General features: G+C 46.7%; 2 long non-coding RNA genes across 2 annotated transcripts; both read right to left on the bottom strand.

Annotated features, from left to right (window-relative positions):
• Positions 1-237: 237 nt before the first annotated feature.
• Positions 238-1,716, bottom strand: LOC117519499. Its single transcript, XR_004563306.1, has 3 exons — positions 1,548-1,716; positions 1,238-1,401; positions 238-465 (listed from the first exon to the last, which is right to left on the bottom strand). It is a non-coding gene; the product is annotated as an uncharacterized LOC117519499 (long non-coding RNA).
• A 6,919-nt stretch (positions 1,717-8,635) lies between these two features.
• On the bottom strand, positions 8,636-9,116 carry LOC117519500. The gene is made up of 2 exons (XR_004563307.1): positions 8,986-9,116; positions 8,636-8,729 (listed from the first exon to the last, which is right to left on the bottom strand). It is a non-coding gene; the product is annotated as an uncharacterized LOC117519500 (long non-coding RNA).
• Positions 9,117-19,324: the final 10,208 nt, after the last annotated feature.

The following is a 19,324-nucleotide window of genomic DNA, read 5'->3' on the forward strand; positions in this document are numbered from 1 at the left end:
ACATCCTCAACAAACCCAACATTTCTAAAATATCATTTGGAAATTTGTGTAAACTGCAGTTTACACAAAACACATAACACAAAAGGTGAACTGTTCGATGATTAGTGTTGATTTAAAGATGACTTAACTGCAATTTTGTGCAGTGTTGAAATGATGAATTAAAGATACTACAAATGGCAGTAAAAAAGGAAAGACTTGGTATCAAACGCAAGTAAAGTCGAGTTGCGCTGGTACAAAAGCACCATATGTGTCTACAGCCTTGATGTTCTTTCTGGCTAGCATCCTAGAGCATCCCACATTTTTGCAGTCTGCTGCTTGGCCACTGGTATGTATGTCACTGTAGTCCAGAATGTTGCCGTTCCACATGCCAATGCCTCTCAACCCTTTGAGAGTCACAAAGTCAGCCTTGGCACAAATGCTCTCAGGGTCATCATATCAAACTTGTTGGATCTGTTCTTGCTCATTCTGCAGGAAAAGACACAAATTACAGACTACTCAAAGACAAGTCATAATGGCATCTTCTTGTGCAGCGAGAAGGTTCAAAAACATTGTAGATAATTAGTCCTTAAAATAATACACAACCCATTTCCTCAGCCCAGAGCCAACTCGTGTTAAACTGGAATCCACTTAAACATTTAACCAAAACACAGAGTATATTGTACACTCATTGGCAACTTTATTAGGTACATGTGTTCAATTGCTTGTTAACATACAGTAAATAGCTAAATCAGCCAATCACATGGTAGCAACTCAATGCGTTTAGGCATGCAGATGTGGTGAATACGACTTGCTAAAGTGCAAACAGAGCATGAGAATGGGGAAGAAAGACGATTTAAGTGACTTTGAACATGGCATGGTTGTTGATGCCAGTCAGGCTGGTCTGAATATTTAAGAAACTACTGATCTACTGGGATTTTCATGCACAACCATCTCTAGGCTTTACAGATAATGATCCGGAAAAGAGAAGATATTCAGCGAACGACAGCTGTGTGGACGAAAATGCCATGTTAATGTCAGAGGTCAGAGGAAAATGGGCAGACTGATTGAATGGGTGACTGTGATGCTGTCATATCAATATAGACCAACATCTCTGAGGACCTTTTCCAACACCTTGTTGAATCTATGCCACAAAGAATTAAGGCAGTTCTCGAGACAAAAAGCAAGGTGTACCTAATAAATTGGCCGGTGAGTGTATATTTCTGAGTATATTCCCCATCCTTATGGCTTGAAAGGTAACCTTATAATTGAAGTTGGGAGCTTGCTGCTTTGTGTCCCACAACCTGCCAGAAATTGAGGTGTTGATGTGCTTCATGATCCAGCTGTAACTTCTTGGTTTTACAACTATGTCACTGCAGGGGGCGCCATGGAAAGAAACATTTTTTTAATGGAACATATACCCTCCTGTCATGAAGATAAAAAGAAAGGCTATGGTCACACTGCTTACAGGATTTATGATGCAGTAACAGCATTTGGAGTAAAAAAAAACAAGACTAACAAGATTTTTGTACTTTTGCCATTATGGTTTTTAAAAGGAACAGTAACTGTACCTTGGATATGCTGAGGCAGGTGTAATCATACCCATACCATGGCACTCCCATCACAAGCTTCTTCGGACTAATTTTTAAGTCCAGATACTTCTTATAACCTTTGAATAAAGACAACAGTGGCCATTAGTAGTTTAGTATTAAAAAGCTAATTGTTTCTCATTTACTAGTACACAAGTGGGAAAAAAAACATTTACGAGGTCTATTAGAAAAGTATCCGACGTTATGGTTTTTTTCAAAAACCATATGGATTTGAATCACGTGTGATTGTGTCAGACAAGCTTGAACCCTCATGCGCATGTGTGAGTTTTTCCACGCCTGTCGGTTGCGTCATTTGCCTGTGAGCAGGCTTTGAGTGAGGAGTGGTCCAGCCCCCTCGGCGGATTTTCATTGTCAGGAAATGGCGGAATGATTTGGGCTTTTTTTCCATCCGAATTTTTTCAGAAACTGTTAGAGACAGGCAGCTGGAAACCATTACAAAAATTTATCTGGCTTTCAGTGAAAATTTTACAGGCTTCACAGAGAATAAGGACTGTTACTACAGCTTTAAGGACGGTTTTAAGGACGCTTGGTGCGCCGCGCTCCGTGCCGCCATCGAGAGCCACAAACCACTGTATCATTTCTAAACGGATGGTTCTGTTCTGAGCTTCCATTACGCTCGCCGGCTCCGGTTGTCAGTCAAGTCAACGTGGTGGACCTTGATCACACGGAGTGAGTTGCTGTGCTCTATTTGTTGTAGAAAGCTGACAAACGTCGCCAACGGCGCCGTCCCTGGGTTCACAACATCCTCATGAGACGTTCCCAATTTGTGGAGTTTCATTATTTGCTGCAGGAGCTGCGTCTGGATGATGGCCACTTTCAGCGGTACTTCTGCCTCTCCAGGACCCAGTTTGAGGACCTCCTGTCCCGTTCACACGCACATGTGAACAATTAAAAAAAAACTGGCTGCCGCTGCAGTTCCTCGCTCTCCCCTCAAACTCTGTCATAATTGTGTTATAAACCAGTCACCATTTGTTTTATTATACATCTGTGTAGTTAATAAAATTATCTCACGGACGATTCATTTGCGCGCACGTGAAAAAAAAACTGGCTGCTGCCGCTGTTGCAGTGCTGCTGCTCGCTCTCCCCTCAAACGCTGCCATAATTGTGTTATAAACCAGTCACCATTTGTTTCATTATACATCTGTGTAGTTAATAAATAATCTTCACGGACAATTTGTTTGCACGTGCACATGAAAAAAAACTGGCTGCTGCCGCTGCTGCTGCTCACTCTCCCCTCAAACTCTGTCATAATTGTGAAATAAAGGACAAAAGGGACATAAGTCCTGCTCACAGGCTGGCTGCCAGAGACAGGACATGTCCACATCAAGTCTAAACTCCAGACATCTCCACGTCACTACATATCCAGTCCCTGATTGGTCATGGTGACGCGACAAGACGAAAAAGTTCAGATTTTTCAACTTGGGGGGTAGGGAGCGACGCGACGCGATATTGTGCCACAAATGCACCAATTGCTCAAAATCGCTTCATTCGCGTCGCTTCATTCGCGTCCATCGCGTCGCATTGCGTGGCTTGAACTTTTGTGGTGCCACAACACTTCCTTCCATAGGGATTGCATGGCAACCTGTCGCCGCTGTCGCTCGCGTGTCGTTCAGTGTGAACGCGACATAACATCTCATCTTTGTCTTGATAAAGAATTGTCTACAAGACTTGGCAAAGTTACCACTGTGTTTGAAAAACTTGAGAAATGTGTTTTTAGAAATAGGAGCCTTACCATCAAGACCAAAGCAAGAGTATATGAAGTTTGTATTTTGAGCATATTTCTGTATGACTCTTCAGGCTGGACAACTTATGGCCATCAAAAACAGCAACTCAGTGATTTTCTTACAAGATCTTTAAGAGCTATACTTGGTGCCACTTGGAAAGACAAGATTATCAACGAGGACCTTTTTCACATTACAGGTTCCAGCCCTCTATCAGGTACCCTGAAATCCATTAGACTCAAGTGGGCTGAGCAGGTCCATGGAATGCCAAAATCTCGTCTACCTTGGTGCATTCTCCATAGTGTTCTCAAAGACAGATCAAGGGCAATTGGTTAACCTCGCCTTAGGTACAAGGATATTCTGAAACAAGATCTGAAAAACTTCCAAATAAAGCCTGCTACCCGGACATTTGTATGTACTAATCATGACACTAGGAGTCTCTCTGCTTACTTGAGATTATGGAAAGTTATCTCTTGCTAAATTCAAGAGTCCAGAGGCTTGTCCACGAGTTTCTCTATGCAGACAATGCTGCTTTGTGTACGTCCTCAGTCCTACAGCTGCAAGGTTCAGTACAGTGTGCCAGAGATTTGGTCTCACCATTAGTCTTAAGAAGACAGTTGTCCTATCTCTAACCGGTAATCTAAGATTCTCGATCAACAACACAACACTCGATAATGTTGACTCCTTCACATATCTTGGATCAACTATAACGCCGCATTCACACTGGACGCCACAAATTTGCATCCCTCGCCGGGCGATGGACGCACCACCATCGCCCGGTGTGTCGCTCTGCTTTCACTGCGAAAATTTGCCCCAATATGTCTGTTATGTGTCGACGCGGGTTGGAAAAAAACAATATATTTATTTCACCCGCTGGTGCATAAAAAGTGTAAAAACAGAAATAGCGTCCTTCTGATGGAGTGAAGGCTGGCACGCTCTCCAGCGCCCAAAAGGATCGAAGCCCGGCGCTCCTGGACCCACTACCACCGCCAAACACCCCCCAGGTGGACACGACAAACCGACTCTCTGCGAAGCATAGAAGAGGTGAGGTAAGTTCGCAGTTACAACTAATATCCTTCAAAAGACACACACTATCAGCAACACATTCAGGTCTGTACTTTAAGCTTTATGCAAATGAGCAGCCTCTCACAACAGGTGGAGGATCACTTGTCCGCACGCCACAGCAGTGAGAAGCAAGCTGCACAATTCTCATCACAATTCAAGTACACTGCGTAACAAAATACCAAGTTACTATCAACAATTAGTCAAACACTTAATCACCTCTGATGTGTGCTGACAGCATGTGTCCCTCACCCTTCCTTGCTTCACGGGCTCGATGTGTCAAACCCAGGCGCGGTCCTCAGCGTCTCACAAACGAACATCACAAGGTCGAGTTCCCGGCAGTTCTGCTTGAATCACACATGGCTTAAATGCAGAACGCCATCCAATTATCTGCTTCAGCTGAAAGTCTTTAAGTTTGCATGTGAGCACCATTCACAGGTGCTGCACATGATGTTGATGAGGGTGAAGGATTCTTCAGCCAGCACCTTCTCCACAGACAAATCAGTTCTCATGCCACCTGGAGAGCAAAGAAAAGAAAAGAACACCAAAATATCCAGCCACACCCCCCAACACACAACAGTGTCATCAAATAGGAGGAGCTTCCATTACGCTCGCCGGCTCCGGTTGTCAGTCAAGTCAACGTGGTGGACCTTGATCACATGGAGTGAGTTGCTGTGCTCTATTTGTTGTGGAAAGCTGACAAACGTCGCCAATGGCGCCGTCCCTGGGTTCACAACATCCTCATGAGACGTTCCCAATTTGTGGAGTTTCATTATTTGCTGCAGGAGCTGCGTCTGGATGATGGCCACTTTCAATCAATCAATCAATCAACATTTATTTATAAAGCGCTTTACAGCACCGACTGGTGTCCAAAGTGCTTAACATTAAAAACACAAATTTACAAAATAAAACACATATAAAATAAAATTTTAAAACAACACATAAAAAAAGAACATAAAAATAACAGAACATGTCACCTCCCCACTAAGTATTAAAAGCCAGTTTAAATAAATAAGTCTTTAACTTAGATTTAAAAAGTGCTAGGTCAGGAATAGTACGTAACTCAAGAGGTAGCTCATTCCACAGTCTGGGGCCAGCTACCGCGAAAGCATGATCACCCCAGCGTTTATATCTTGACCTTGGAACATCTAAGTAAAGCTGGCCAGACGCCCTTAACGTCCTACTGTAGGTGCGCAAAGTTAAAATTTCAGACAAGTAGGGAGGTGCAAGGCCATAAATAGCTTTAAAAACAAACATTAAAATTTTAAAATCAATTCTAAAACGAACTGGAAGCCAGTGGAGTGAGTATAGGATGGGCGCAATATGCTCACGTCTAGAAGTGTTTGTCAAAAGACGAGCAGCAGCATTCTGCACCAACTGGAGACGCACAAGAGACGACTGATTAATGCCCGCATAAAGTGCATTACTTTAATCAAGTCTGGAGCTGATGAAAGCATGAATGGCCGTCTCTCACGTCTACTGAGAAAGTGATTTATTTTAGCCAAGAGGCGAATTTGGAAAAAACTAGCTTTGACAACAGAATTTATCTGTTGATCGAACCTCAAACAGCTGTCAAATATCACTCCCAAATTCTTGACAGCTGGTTTTACATAGTTAGCCAAAGCACCAAAATTTGGTGTTACCACATTTGGTATGCCAGTGCGCTCAAACACCATGATCTCAGTTTTACCATCATTCAGGTAAATGAATGATGGTAAAGCGGTACTTCTGCCTCTCCAGGACCCAGTTTGAGGACCTCCTGTCCCATTCACACGCACATGTGAACAATTAAAAAAAAACTGGCTGCTGCTGCAGTTCCTCGCTCTCCCCTCAAACTCTGTCATAATTGTGTTATAAACCAGTCACCATTTGTTTTATTATACATCTGTGTAGTTAATAAAATTATCTCACAGACGATTCATTCACGCGCACGTGAAAAAAAAAAACTGGCTGCTGCTCACTCTCCCCTCAAACGCTGCAATAATTGTGTTATAAACCAGTCACCATTTGTTTCATTATACATCTGTGTAGTTAATAAATAAAATAATCTTCACGGACAATTTGTTCGCACGTGCACGTGAAAAAAAAAACTGGCTGCTGCCGCTGCTGCTGCTCACTCTCCCCTCAAACTCTGTCATAATTGTGAAATAAAGGACAAAAGGGACATAAGTCCTGCTCACAGGCTGGCTGCCAGAGACAGGACATGTCCACATCAAGTTTAAACTCCAGACATCTCCACGTCACTACATATCCAGTCCCTGATTGGTCATGGTGAAGCGACAAGACGAAAAAGTTCAGATTTTTCAACTTGGGGAGTAGGGAGCGACGCGACGCGATATTGCGCCAAAAATGCACCAATTGCTCAAAATCGCTTCATTCGCGTGGCTTCATTCGCGTCCATCGCATCGCATTGCATGGCTTAAACTTTTGTGGTGCCACAGCGCTTGCTTCCATAGGGATTACATGGCAACCTGTCGCCGCTGTCGCTCGCGTGTCGTCTAGTGTGAACGCGACATAACATCTCATCTGTTGTGTGTTGGGGGGGCGTGGCTGGCTGTGTTGGTGTTCTTTTCTTTTCTTTGCTCTCCAGGTGGCATGAGGGCTGATTTGTCTGTGGAGAAAGTGCTGGCTGAAGAGTCCTCACCCTTATTAGCGTCATGTGGAACACCTGTGGCAGGGGCTCACGTGCGGCCTTGAAGACTTGCAGCTGGAGCAGATAATTGGATGGCGTTCTGCATATAAGTCATGTGTGATTTGAGCAGAACTGCGGGAACTCGACCTTGTGACGTTTGTTTGTGAGACGCTGAGGACCGCGCCTGGGTTTGACATATCGAGCCTGTGAAGCAGGGAAGGGTGAGGACACATGCTGTCAGCACATGCTAAAGGTAATTAAGTGATTAAGTAATTGTTGATAGTATCTTGGTGTTTTGTTACACAGTAAACTGAGACTGTGAAGAGAATTGTGCAGCTTGCTTCTCACTGCGGTGGCGTGCAGGATAAGTGATCCTCCACTTGTTGTGAGAGGCTGCTCATTTGCATAAAGTTAAAAAGAAACATTGACCTAAGTGTGTTGCTGATAGCGTGTGTTATGCGAAAGATAGAGTTGTATCTGCTGACTCACCTCACCTTCTCTTTGCTCCACAGAGAATCGGTTCGTCGTGTCCACCTGGGGGGTGTTTGGCGGTGGTAGTGAGTCCAGGAGCGCCGGGCTTTAATCCTTGCGGGCGCTGGAGAACGTGCCACTTATCACTCCACCAGAGGGACGCTTTTTATGTTTTACATTTGTAAGCACAGGTGAAAAATAAATTGTTTTCTGTTGGGAACCGCCTTCTGGTTATTTTAACCGCTGGGTTCTGTCAGACGCAGGTCCGCTCCTCAACCCGCGTCGACACATAACATCATCTTTGTCTTGATAAAGAATTGTCTACAAGACTTGGCAAAGCTACCACTGTGTTTGGAAAACTTGAGAAATGTGTTTTTAGAAATAGGAACCTTACCATCAAGACCAAAGCAAGAGTATATGAAGTTTGTATTTTGAGCATATTTCTGTATGACTCTTCAGGCTGGACAACTTATGGCCATCAAAAACAGCAACTCAGTGCTTTTCACACAAGATCTTTAAGAGCTATACTTGGTGCCACTTGGAAAGACAAGATTATCAACGAGGACCTTTTTCACATTACAGATTCCAGCCCTCTATCAGGTACCCTGAAATCCATTAGTCTCAAGTGGGCTGAAGAGGTCCATGAAATGCCAAAATCTCGTCTACCTTGGTGCATTCTCCATAGTGTTCTCAAAGATAGATCAAGGGCAATTGGTTAACCTCGCCTTAGGTACAAGGATATTCTGAAACAAGATCTGAAAAACTTTCAAATAAACCCTGCTACCCGGACATTTGTATGTACTGATCATGACACTTGACATGCAACTCTCAGGTGCAGAATTAAGGTGGATAAAGAGGCTAATCTGGAAAGACTCAAAAGAATTGCCTGTCAGCTATACATGATGAACTCTGTTTCTTCTTGGTCATAGTCGACAACAATTGAAGCTGGCCTGACTGACCAGTGTTTTGATACTGTTGTAAATTAAGAATGGTGCAATAGGTCAGAAATACTTCAAGGATGAGATTTTCCTGAAATGTATGACAGAGTCTTCGGCCTTATGAGAGAAAACTAGACAACTGTTAGCTAAGTTTGACAACAGGCATGGAAAGAAATGCAAGACGGTTTACACGTCATTCCTTGTGGCGGTGGTAAATTGCTGGCTCCTGGTAGTGACACAGCACTGAGGTCTGGCAGTGGCAGGTTGAGGTTGGGCAGGTTAGGGAGTGGAGGTAACCCCCCAGGCAGCGGCATCAAACCTATAACCACAAAAGTAAATCAGAGCTCATTTTTTAAACTGCCTATATTTGAGACAAGTGTGCTACATTACTGCAGTAACTGTAGAAAAGATTTAACACCCCCCCCCCCCCCAAAAAAAAACCAAGGTAAAACATGTATCACAATTGGTGGGAAGCACTTAAGAGTTTAGATGAACAGTACAAAGATATGATATGGACGTTTGAGAGTTGACGAGATGTACGAGTGCCCTTAAGGTGCATGTAGGAGAAATGCCACCTGGTAGCGTGCTGGCAGGGTTGAAGCTGGTGGTGGCAGGATTCAGTGGAGCAAGGGGCTGAAGGTGCGATTAGAGGAGGATGGAAGCAGTGGAACTGTAGGTAAACCTGGAGTCAAAGGCAGAGACAAAGCACCAATTTAAAAAATGTGGAGAAAATACATTTCTGTATGCAGAGTGCACCTGCAGAGTATTCACATCACTGGTCACAACCTTTGCTCAGTACTTTGTTGATGCATCTTTGGCAGCAATTACGGTGTCAGGTCTGTGGAATATGATGCCACAAACCTGGTGCACCGATCTTTGGGCAGTTTTGCCCATTCCTCTTTGCAGCACCTCTCAAACTCCATCAGGTTGGATGAGGAGTGTCGGTGCACAGTCATTTTCAGATCTCCCTAGAGGTGTTCAATCAGATTCAGGTCTGGGCTCTGGCTGGACCACTCAAGGACATTCACAGAGTTGTCCTGAAGCCACTCCTTTGATATCTTGGCTGTGTGCTTAGGGTCATTGCCATGCTGCAAGATGAACTGTCGCTCCAGTCTGAGGTCAAGAGCACTCTGGAGCAGGTTTTCATCCAGGATGTCTCTGTACATTGCTGCGTTCATCTTTCCCTCAATCCTGACAAGTCTCCCAGTTCCTGCCACTGAAAAACATCACCACAGCATGATGCTGCCCCCACCGTGCTTCATGGGATGGTACCTGGTTTCCTCTAAACATGACTCCTGGCATTCACAAAAATACACTGCATCCTTGGGCAAAACAAGAGAGGAAGAGGGGATTAGGGCTGGGTATCGAGAACCAGTTCTTTTTGGGTATCCACCAATATCAATAGTCTTTTTGCTTAATGATTTCCTTATCAGTCCTTTGGAGCAGCCTTTGTTTTTGAGGGTGTTTGTTGGGAAAATTATAATTTCTTGATGTTGATTACAGACCCTGCAGCGGCTCTGCAATCAACCACTTCTACAGAGCGACTCCACTTTGAAGTGTGAGCCAATGACGAAATGCTGCGATGCACTTGTTCACCAGTTCTTTGTTTTATTTAACTTTACCTTAATTTTTCCCCGCTAAAACCCCAAAGAGCATATGTCTGTGAGTAATATATACCCTTTTATGTTAAACCGACCTGTTATGGTCTTCTGAAACAGTTGATAGATGTATTTTATAACTTAAAGATGGGACCGATGCTAACCCGTTAGCGTGTCTATGGCGTTTTCAATGTTAAAGTTAGCATTAGCTGTTCGCATCTCAGCACGTTTGTGTGCATTTGTTTTCTGTATAATAATTAATGGCTGAGCGTTTATTGTTGTAAAAGAGTCAAGTTAATAAAAAATTGTAATATTTTTCAATTTATTTTTATTTATATATTAATAATAATAATAGCAGCAACAACAGCAATAATAGTAATACTAACTCTTCAGAAGTGGCAAATCCGCTTCTTAACCCCTCTCAATGCCATTAAAATATGTCAATCGTGAGTCACTTTTGTGTGGATTAAAGTCACTAACTGGGACTCTTGTCTTGTTGTAGTCAAGAAATGAGAATCATTCTACGATCCGTTCGCATAGCTCCAAACGCTGTGCGGCTCTCTGCTGACACAGAGACCAGTCGGAATTAATAACTTTAAAACAAACTGTAATATAGACAGACTACAATCTACTAAAATGTTTTTTTCCTCCCAAAATGAGACGTCCTGCATTCTTTATGAATTACATCCTGATGTGCAGCACAGGACATCGGGGGCCTGGGGGGTTGCATTCCGGTGCTGCCCGGTGGCTCTGCGGACTTCTGGGGGGGGATAGGTCGGGTGCTGGCCCGCGCTCTCTTCCGGCTCCTCCCTTTCGGGGCGCGGGTGTGCCCCTGGCCTGGGGGCGGGGCTGGGCGGCGGTGGCCGCTGGGCTTCTGGTCCTATGGGGGGGTGGGGTGGCGGTGGGCTGGGGATAACTGGATGGCCTTCGTTCCTATCCACGTTGGGACTGTCCATTGGTGGGCCGGGGTCTAGTGCCTGGGGGGGCGCCTCTCCCAATGGCTGGATCGCACATGGCCCCCCCGTGCCCCTGCTTCTCCCTCCAGGTTTGTGGGGCCCACCTGTCTCCCTCTGGCTCCTTCGCTGCCCCGTCTCTCCTGGGTCTCATCTTGTGCCTTCCTGGCTTGGGGCCGCCGGGCGGGGTGGCTCACCCATCTCCGGCTGCCTGGCCCCCTTTCCCCCTGTTGGCTTGTTCTTTCCCAGTGTTTCCGGTGCTCCTCCACGGCTGCCCGCCTCCCCTCTGTCTCATGGTCTCCTTGCACCGCGCCTCTCCTTCTGCTGGCAGCTTGGGGTTGGGCCTCACATGTCACACCCTTCTAATGCACTTCACCACCACAGCACACGCACGCACATCATACTGGGATTTAAGTAGCACATTATAAGGATCATATAGTTCTGCATCCAGGTGTTGGGTATGGATTGATCTCCATCCGTCACTCCTGCCTTGCCATTTTAATGCACACACTATAATTCAACACAATTAGTAAACACACTCACTTTTCAGAGTCGGGGTCACAGGCGGTGGTGGGTTTGTAGTGCAGGCTGTGGTGCAGCAGTGTACCACAGCCTTCCACGGCAGTTCGCCACCTGCCGTCTCCTACCCTGCTTTTAATGCAACACTATCTTTGCTCACTTAGGGGGTCACACACTACAAGGGAGTTAACATAACAATTATGGTGGGGTTGGTGGGTAGGGTGAGTGTGGCATGTGAGGTTGGCCCTGGATTGCTGTGGGGGTCTGGGGCCTTTGGTGGGGGGGGGCTGCTCTGGGACTCGTGGGGACCCGGGGTCCTGCGATTTGTTGGGGGGGTGGTGGCGGTGGGGTGCAGGAGTCTGGCATGGGGCGGACGGCTGCTGTGGGTTTGGGGGCCACAGTTTCTGTGGGATGGGGTGTTGCCACGTTCTCGCTTAGGCGGTTCCCGACCTTGGGCTTGGTTTCGGAGTGGGATCTGGGGTGGGGGTGGTTTGGGGGCTGGGGTATCTGGGGGGTTCTGCGGGCTGCTTGGGGGGGTCTCGGGTGTCGGGGGACCTCGTGTGCTTCCTGGCCCGGGGGGGTGGGTCTTGCCTCTTTTCTGGGGGCTGGGCCCCACCCTTGTGTGCTGGGGTGGTCCCTGCCTGCGCTCTGGGTTCAGTTGCGGTGGCTCCTTTGCCCCCGTCCCCGCCGCCGCTTGTCCTCCCTCCGGGGCCATGGGCGGTGCGGTTCTGGGCTCCCCCCTCTTGGTGGGCCCTGCCGGTGCCCCACATGCTTCCCTCGGGTGTGGGGTTACTTCCTGTGGCTCCGTTGGTGGTGGTGGTGGTGGTGGTGGGGGGTGTGTTGTTGGTCCGACATGCTGCCCCGGTGTTGTTTTGGTGGTTACTCCCTCCTGATAGAAGTTGTCAGTCGGCTTTGAGTAGGATCTTGTAGGGTGATCGGTAAGGGCGGATGGGGGTCACACACGCACACCACATTCACTCACGCACTACATACCTTCTGTCCTGCAAGAATAAATTGCATATATCAATCAATCAATCATCGTCGAGTGGGGAAAAACGTCTTGTGTGTTGGGGGGTGTGGCTGGATGTTTTGGTGTTCTTTTCTTTTCTTTGCTCTTCAGGTGGCATGGAAACTGATTCTTCTTTGGAGAAGGTGCTGGCTGAAGAGTCCTCACCCTCATCAACATCATGTGAAGCACCTGTGACTGGTGCTCACATGCAACCTTAAAGACTTTCAGCTGAAGCAGATAATTGGATGGCGTTCTGCATTTAAGGCATGTGTGATTCAAGCAGAACTGCCGGGAACTCGACCTTGTGATGTCCGTTTGTGAGACGCTGAGGACCGCGCCTGGGTTTGACACATTGAGCCCGTGAAGCAAGGAAGGGTGAGGACACTTGCTGTCAGCACACATTAAAGGTGATTAAGTGTTCGACTAATTGTTGATAGTAACTTGGTGTTTTGTTACACAGTATACTGGAATTGTGATGAGAATTGTGCAGTTTGCTTCTCACTGCTGTGGCGTAAGTGATCCTCCACTTGTTGTGAGAAGCTGCTCATTTGCATAAAGTTAAAAAAGATACAGACCTGAATGTGTTGCTGATAGCGTGTGTCTTTTGAAAGATATTGTTGTAACTGCTGACTTACCTCACCTCTTCTTTGCTTCACAGAGAGTCAGTTTGTCGTGTCCACCTGGGGGGTGTTTAGTGGTGGTAGTGAGTCCAGGAGCGCCGGGCTTTGATCCTTGCGGGCGCTGGAGAGCGTGCCAACAGTCACTCCACCAGAGGGACGCTGTTTTTGCTCTTACACCTTTTATGCACAGTGGGGGTAATAAATATATTGTTTTTGGAACCGCTTTTCTGGTTATTTTTAGTGCTGGGTTCCGTCTGACGCAGGTCCGCTCCTCAACCCGCGTCGACACATAACAGTAGTTCCCGGCCATTCCATAATGGACCCAGCGGCAGAAGCGGTTCCTTTTGCCGAAAAAGTTCAAGAACACTTGGAGAAAATATGGGAGCAATTACAGCATCTCGCAAACCAAATTAAACAAACAGACGCTCGTGTTACGGAGCTTGCAGCGCAAGCCGTTCTGCTTCCTGCTGCTCCAGCTGCGGCATCATCGATACTAGTGCAGATAACTCCGTCACCCAGAGATTCGGCGTCCGAACCGATTGTTTGTCGTCCGGAGCCTTGTGCGGTGATGCAATGTTCTCTGGTTTCTGCTCAGTCAGGTTGGAGTGCCGCAGTGTTTGTAGATGGGATAAATGAGTCATTAAAAGACGAGCCGGCAGTCCGTGACGAGCCAAACGATTTAGATAAGGTAATATCGTTGGTGATTCGTCTAGATGATCGGATGAAGGAGCGTGGACGCGAGAGAGGACGCCCATCAGAGCTGGTTCTTTCGTCTCGGGGCTTTCCCCGACACAAATCTGGGCCGCCTCTTCTTCGCCCCACTGAGGCTTCTCCGACGGGACCTCTGGCTCCTCCTGTTGACGAGCCCATGCAGCTCGGACGAGCAGAGATTCCTGTATTGCCCCGACACGTAAGCGTCAAGAGAAATAATGGTGACGTATCTCCAAGTGTTCTGGGACAGGCAAAATAACACACGTAAAAAAATAAAAAAAATAATCTAGCACGGGTAAATGTTTTGTTTTCTTTAAATAGGGGTTATAATTGTATGGGGAGTCAGAGGCGTATCTGGTGGAGTGATTGTTAGGCGGTTAGAAGTCTGCCTGGGCTCACTTAATTGTCAATTTTTTGTGTTTTTAGGTATTTTCTGTTTGGGTTGTTGGGTCGTTTTATTTTGTTGTTTTTTATTTCTCTACATCCCTAACCCCAACCTCACGTGCCCCAAGACCGTTTGTCTTGTGGGTTGTGGGGTGGTGCAGGTTGGTCACGCTGAGCATTCTCAGAAGACCTCTGCACCTAGGGGGGGGGGGGGGGGGGGTGTTAGAGGCGTTTTTCTTGGTTTGGTTAGGGCCCGGTTCCACTCCAGCCTCGGTGAGCCTTTGTACCGTTCGTCATTGGTGTTGCCGGGGTGTGGTGCAGCGGAGACTTACCTCGGTCGGAAGGGTGGGCCGATCTGTTGCCGTTCGCCATTTCGGTAGTTCCACCCCTCCCGAGAGGCTGGGGTATGGTCGAGTTGGGGCACCGGACGCATTTCCGGTTCTCTGCTGCGCCTTGGGGTTGGAGCTGGGTTAGTTTTTTCCTGTTCCCTTCTCCGGCTTAATATTTTGAGCCGTTCGCCAAAATTGAGCCGCCGAAGGGCTCTGGGAGGGACCTGGGGTCTTTCGGGGTGCCGGGGAGAGTAACAGGGTTTATGGTCGTTTTATATCCCCCCGGGGTTGTTTTTGGTAGTCCTCCGGGGGTTGATTTTTGATTTTGTTCTGTTTCCTTCCGGGTTCCACCTCCAGGGTTGATGGGACGGTCCTCTGGGGGGGAATTGGCTTGGGGCCAACTAGCCAAGTGTGACCGGGTCTGGGGTTGTGGGGAGGGTACCTCCTGGGGTTGATGGTACGGTCCTCTGGGGGGCGCCGTTTGCTCCATGTACACCTGGGGACCTTTGTGGGATTATGGTTCTGGCTGTTCCTCCTGGAACTGGCGATAAAGGCCTTCTGGGGGGGGGTTGGGCTCTGCAGGTCATTCTGGGGGGGTTGTTTGTTATTTTTCTTTTATGCATTTACGTTTGTATTGTGTTTGTGGGGCTGTGTTGGGTTTTTGCGATTGGGAGTTTTTCTTTTCTTCCCGGGGTTTGATGGGACGGTCCCCTGGGGAGGTTTTGGGTGGGTTTTATGTTTTTTCTGTGTGTTGAATTGTACTGGGGAATGTTTTGGGGCTTTTGTTGATGCCAGCCGGCCTTCCAGCTGCGGTGCCTGTCCTGCTGTCTGTGGTGGACCTTAGGAGCGTGGTGCTGTCTGCTTCCTGACGTGGACCCCGGAGGGAGGTGCTGTTCTCGGGCCTGGTCTGTTCGGTCGCCGGGAGGCTTCCCGTTGATGGGGGGGTACTCTTGTGTGTTGGGGGGTGTGGCTGGATGTTTTGGTGTTCTTTTCTTTTCTTTGCTCTTCAGGTGGCATGGAAACTGATTCTTCTGTGGAGAAGGTGCTGGCTGAAGAGTCCTCACCCTCATCAACATCATGTGAAGCACCTGTGACTGGTGCTCACATGCAACCTTAAAGACTTTCAGCTGAAGCAGATAATTGGATGGCGTTCTGCATTTAAGGCATGTGTGATTCAAGCAGAACTGCCGGGAACTCGACCTTGTGATGTCCGTTTGTGAGACGCTGAGGACCGCGCCTGGGTTTGACACATTGAGCCCGTGAAGCAAGGAAGGGTGAGGACACTTGCTGTCAGCACACATTAAAGGTGATTAAGTGTTCGACTAATTGTTGATAGTAACTTGGTGTTTTGTTACACAGTATACTGGAATTGTGATGAAAATTGTGCAGTTTGCTTCTCACTGCTGTGGCGTAAGTGATCCTCCACTTGTTGTGAGAAGCTGCTCATTTGCATAAAGTTAAAAAAGATACAGACCTGAATGTGTTGCTGATAGCGTGTGTCTTTTGAAAGATATTGTTGTAACTGCTGACTTACCTCACCTCTTCTTTGCTTCACAGAGAGTCAGTTTGTCGTGTCCACCTGGGGGGTGTTTAGTGGTGGTAGTGAGTCCAGGAGCGCCGGGCTTTGATCCTTGCGGGCGCTGGAGAGCGTGCCAACAGTCACTCCACCAGAGGGACGCTGTTTTTGCTCTTACACCTTTTATGCACAGTGGGGGTAATAAATATATTGTTTTTGGAACCGCTTTTCTGGTTATTTTTAGCGCCGGGTTCCGTCTGACGCAGGTCCGCTCCTCAACCCGCGTTGACACATAACAAAACGGTTAGAAATGTGAACGGGTTGGCGGTGTACACGGGGCTTCTGTTTAGGACTACGCTTCCTCCTCACAGTCACCCAGTCGGCCTGCTTTCCCGGCTGCTCGGGATCTGCCAGGGGGTAACTAATGGCGGCTAAGCTACCTTGGTCCGCACCGACTACAGGGGCCTGGCTAGCTGTAGAATTTTCCACGGTGCGGAGCCGAGTCTCCAATTCGCCCAGCCTGGCCTCCAAAGCTATGAATAAGCTACACTTATTACAAGTACCGTTACTGCTAAAGGAGGCCGAGGAATAACTAAACATTTCACACCCAGAGCAGAAAAGTGCGGGAGAGACAGGAGAAGCCGCCATGCTAAATCGGCTAAGAGCTAGTAGCTACGCTAAGCTAGCGGATTCCTAAAAACACGCAAAGTGAATAATGTGTAATAATTTAGAGGTGATTCAGCAGAGGGAGTGCTTTAGTTAAGGCACGTAAAGATTACACTGGGAAACAAATCGTAATCTAGATAACTAGATCAATCTAACTGCGCAGATTAAACAGCTAACAGATACAGAAAAACACCGCTGTGCTCCGGAACAGAAAGTGATACAATACCGCAGTGAGAGCCAACCACCAGTAGAGGCAAGCAAGGAGTGTATATATGTGTATTAATGTTCATAAATAGTTCTGCCAGTGTGGTATTTACCATTACTATATATGCAGACGGGAAAAAAAGAAAAAAAATTTCATTCCATCAGAATCATATGCATCAGGCACTATCAGTTTGTCTTACCAATGCCAGAAAGTTTCTCTGACAGTTCTGCTTTGCAAGCTCATTATATCTAAAGTAATATTATGTGAAATCTCACATTTAGCAAACAGCAGAGCAGATCACTCATCAAAAATCACTCATCTTTGCGCAAAAATGGCTTCAGAATGCATACACATCTTTAATAACGCCACAAAACTGATACCCACAGCATTGTGCAGCAAAAATGAACACTCTTCTTTTCAAAAACAGAGTTTTTAATCTTGCAGTCCAGAAATCTGTCCGGCCGGGGCTCCTAGTCCCACACGTTCTCGGTCTGAGCACAAACATGCAGTAATGTAACTCCATGGTAGAAATGAAGTCCATAAAGCAGGCGTTGTTAATCCTTAATCGTCCAACGTTGTGATGGAAACTGATCTGATAATCACCCTGGGTGCAGAGGTTTGCAAGCACATACACCCCCACTCTGCCTTTGCGGCAAGTGTAACTAATTAATTAATGTAGATCAGTTGTTAAAGAATCACTCTCTTCTTGTTACTTTCAGCTCCGTATGAGAACAGGTCCATGTTCAGTTCAGTTCACAGAGACGTAATTGTGTTTCTCCAAACACTCTCAAGGTTGGCTTCAGATAAGAAATAACCCACAACGTATATTTATGGAAAAAGCACCACCAGATTGACAGGTAGGGAATTTTTTTTTTTTTTGTTTGTTAAAATTCTTTCACACAGTCAAAGTATGAAATCACTCACATTTTATAGAATACAGAAGCAGCAATTAATTTTGAACAGTACAATTGTTCAACTGTACATTATTGATCAGCATAGTTCAAACATAAATGTACACTCAACAAAAATATAAACGCAGCACTTTTGGTTTTGCTCCCATTTTGTATGAGATGAACTCAAAGATCTAAAACTTTTTCCACATACACAATATCACCATTTCCCTCAAATATTGTTCACAAACCAGTCCAAATCTGTGATAGTGAGCACTTCTCCTTTGCTGAGATAATCCATCCCACCTCACAGATGTGCCATATCAAGATGCTGATTAGACACCATGATTAGTGCACAGGTGTGCCTTAGACTGCCCACAATAAAAGGCCACTCTGAAAGGTGCAGTTTTATCACACAGCACAATGCCACAGATGTCGCAAGATTTTAGGGAGCGTGCAATTGGCATGCTGACAGCAGGAATGTCAACCAGAACTGTTGCTCGTGTATTGAATGTTCATTTCTCTACCATAAGCCGTCTCCAAAGGCGTTTCAGAGAATTTGGCAGTACATCCAACCAGCCTCACAACCACAGACCATGTGTAACCACACCAGCCCAGGACCTCCACATCCAGCATGTTCACCTCCAAGATCGTCTAAGACCAGCCACTCGGACAGCTGCTGAAACAATCGGTTTGCATAACCAAAGAATTTCTGCACAAACTGTCAGAAACCGTCTCAGGGAAGCTCGTCTGCATGCTCGTCGTTCTCATCGGGGTCTCAACCTGACTCCAGTTCGTTGTCGTAATCGACTTGAGTGGGCAAATGCTGACATTTGCTGGCGTTTGGCACGTTGGAGAGATGTTCTCTTCACGGATGAATCCCGGTTCACACTGTCCAGGGCAGATGGCAGACAGCGTGTGTGGTGTCGTGTGGGTGAGCGGTTTTCTGATGTCAATGTTGTTGTTATGTTTGGACGCGGGTTGAGGAGCGAACCAGCATCTGACAAGGACCCAGCACTAAATAAACAGACAGCGGTTCCAGAAAACAGATTTATTTTACAAGTGCTATGTATAAACAAAAGGTGAATTAATGGCCTGGCGGGGTGGAGGACGACGCGCTCTTCCTAGCGCCCAAGGGATTGGAGCCCGACAGTTCTGGACCCAGAAATTCCCGCCGGCACCCCCCAGGTGGTTAATGAATCGGACAGCGCCTGTTAAGGACGAGAGGTGAGGTAAGTCACTGTTCACACAAATACTGTTTAGGATTCACACCATCAGCAAACACATTCAGGTTCTACTTCAGACTCAAATTAAAGAGACAGCTCTCACAGCCTGTGGAGGACCATCAATCCGCACGCCACAGCTGTGAAGAGCGAATTTACACAACTATCAGAGTAGCTCAAATATTGCTGTGTGCAAAACGCCAAATTACTATTGTTAATTACTCAAAGTCATTTAAGCTTTAGTTACTTCTGAGGTGTGCTGATGGAGCATATCCCTCACCCATCTCCTTA

This window comes from Thalassophryne amazonica, chromosome 10 (assembly GCF_902500255.1).
Source record: "Thalassophryne amazonica chromosome 10, fThaAma1.1, whole genome shotgun sequence".
Classification (NCBI taxonomy): Eukaryota; Metazoa; Chordata; class Actinopteri; order Batrachoidiformes; family Batrachoididae; genus Thalassophryne; species Thalassophryne amazonica.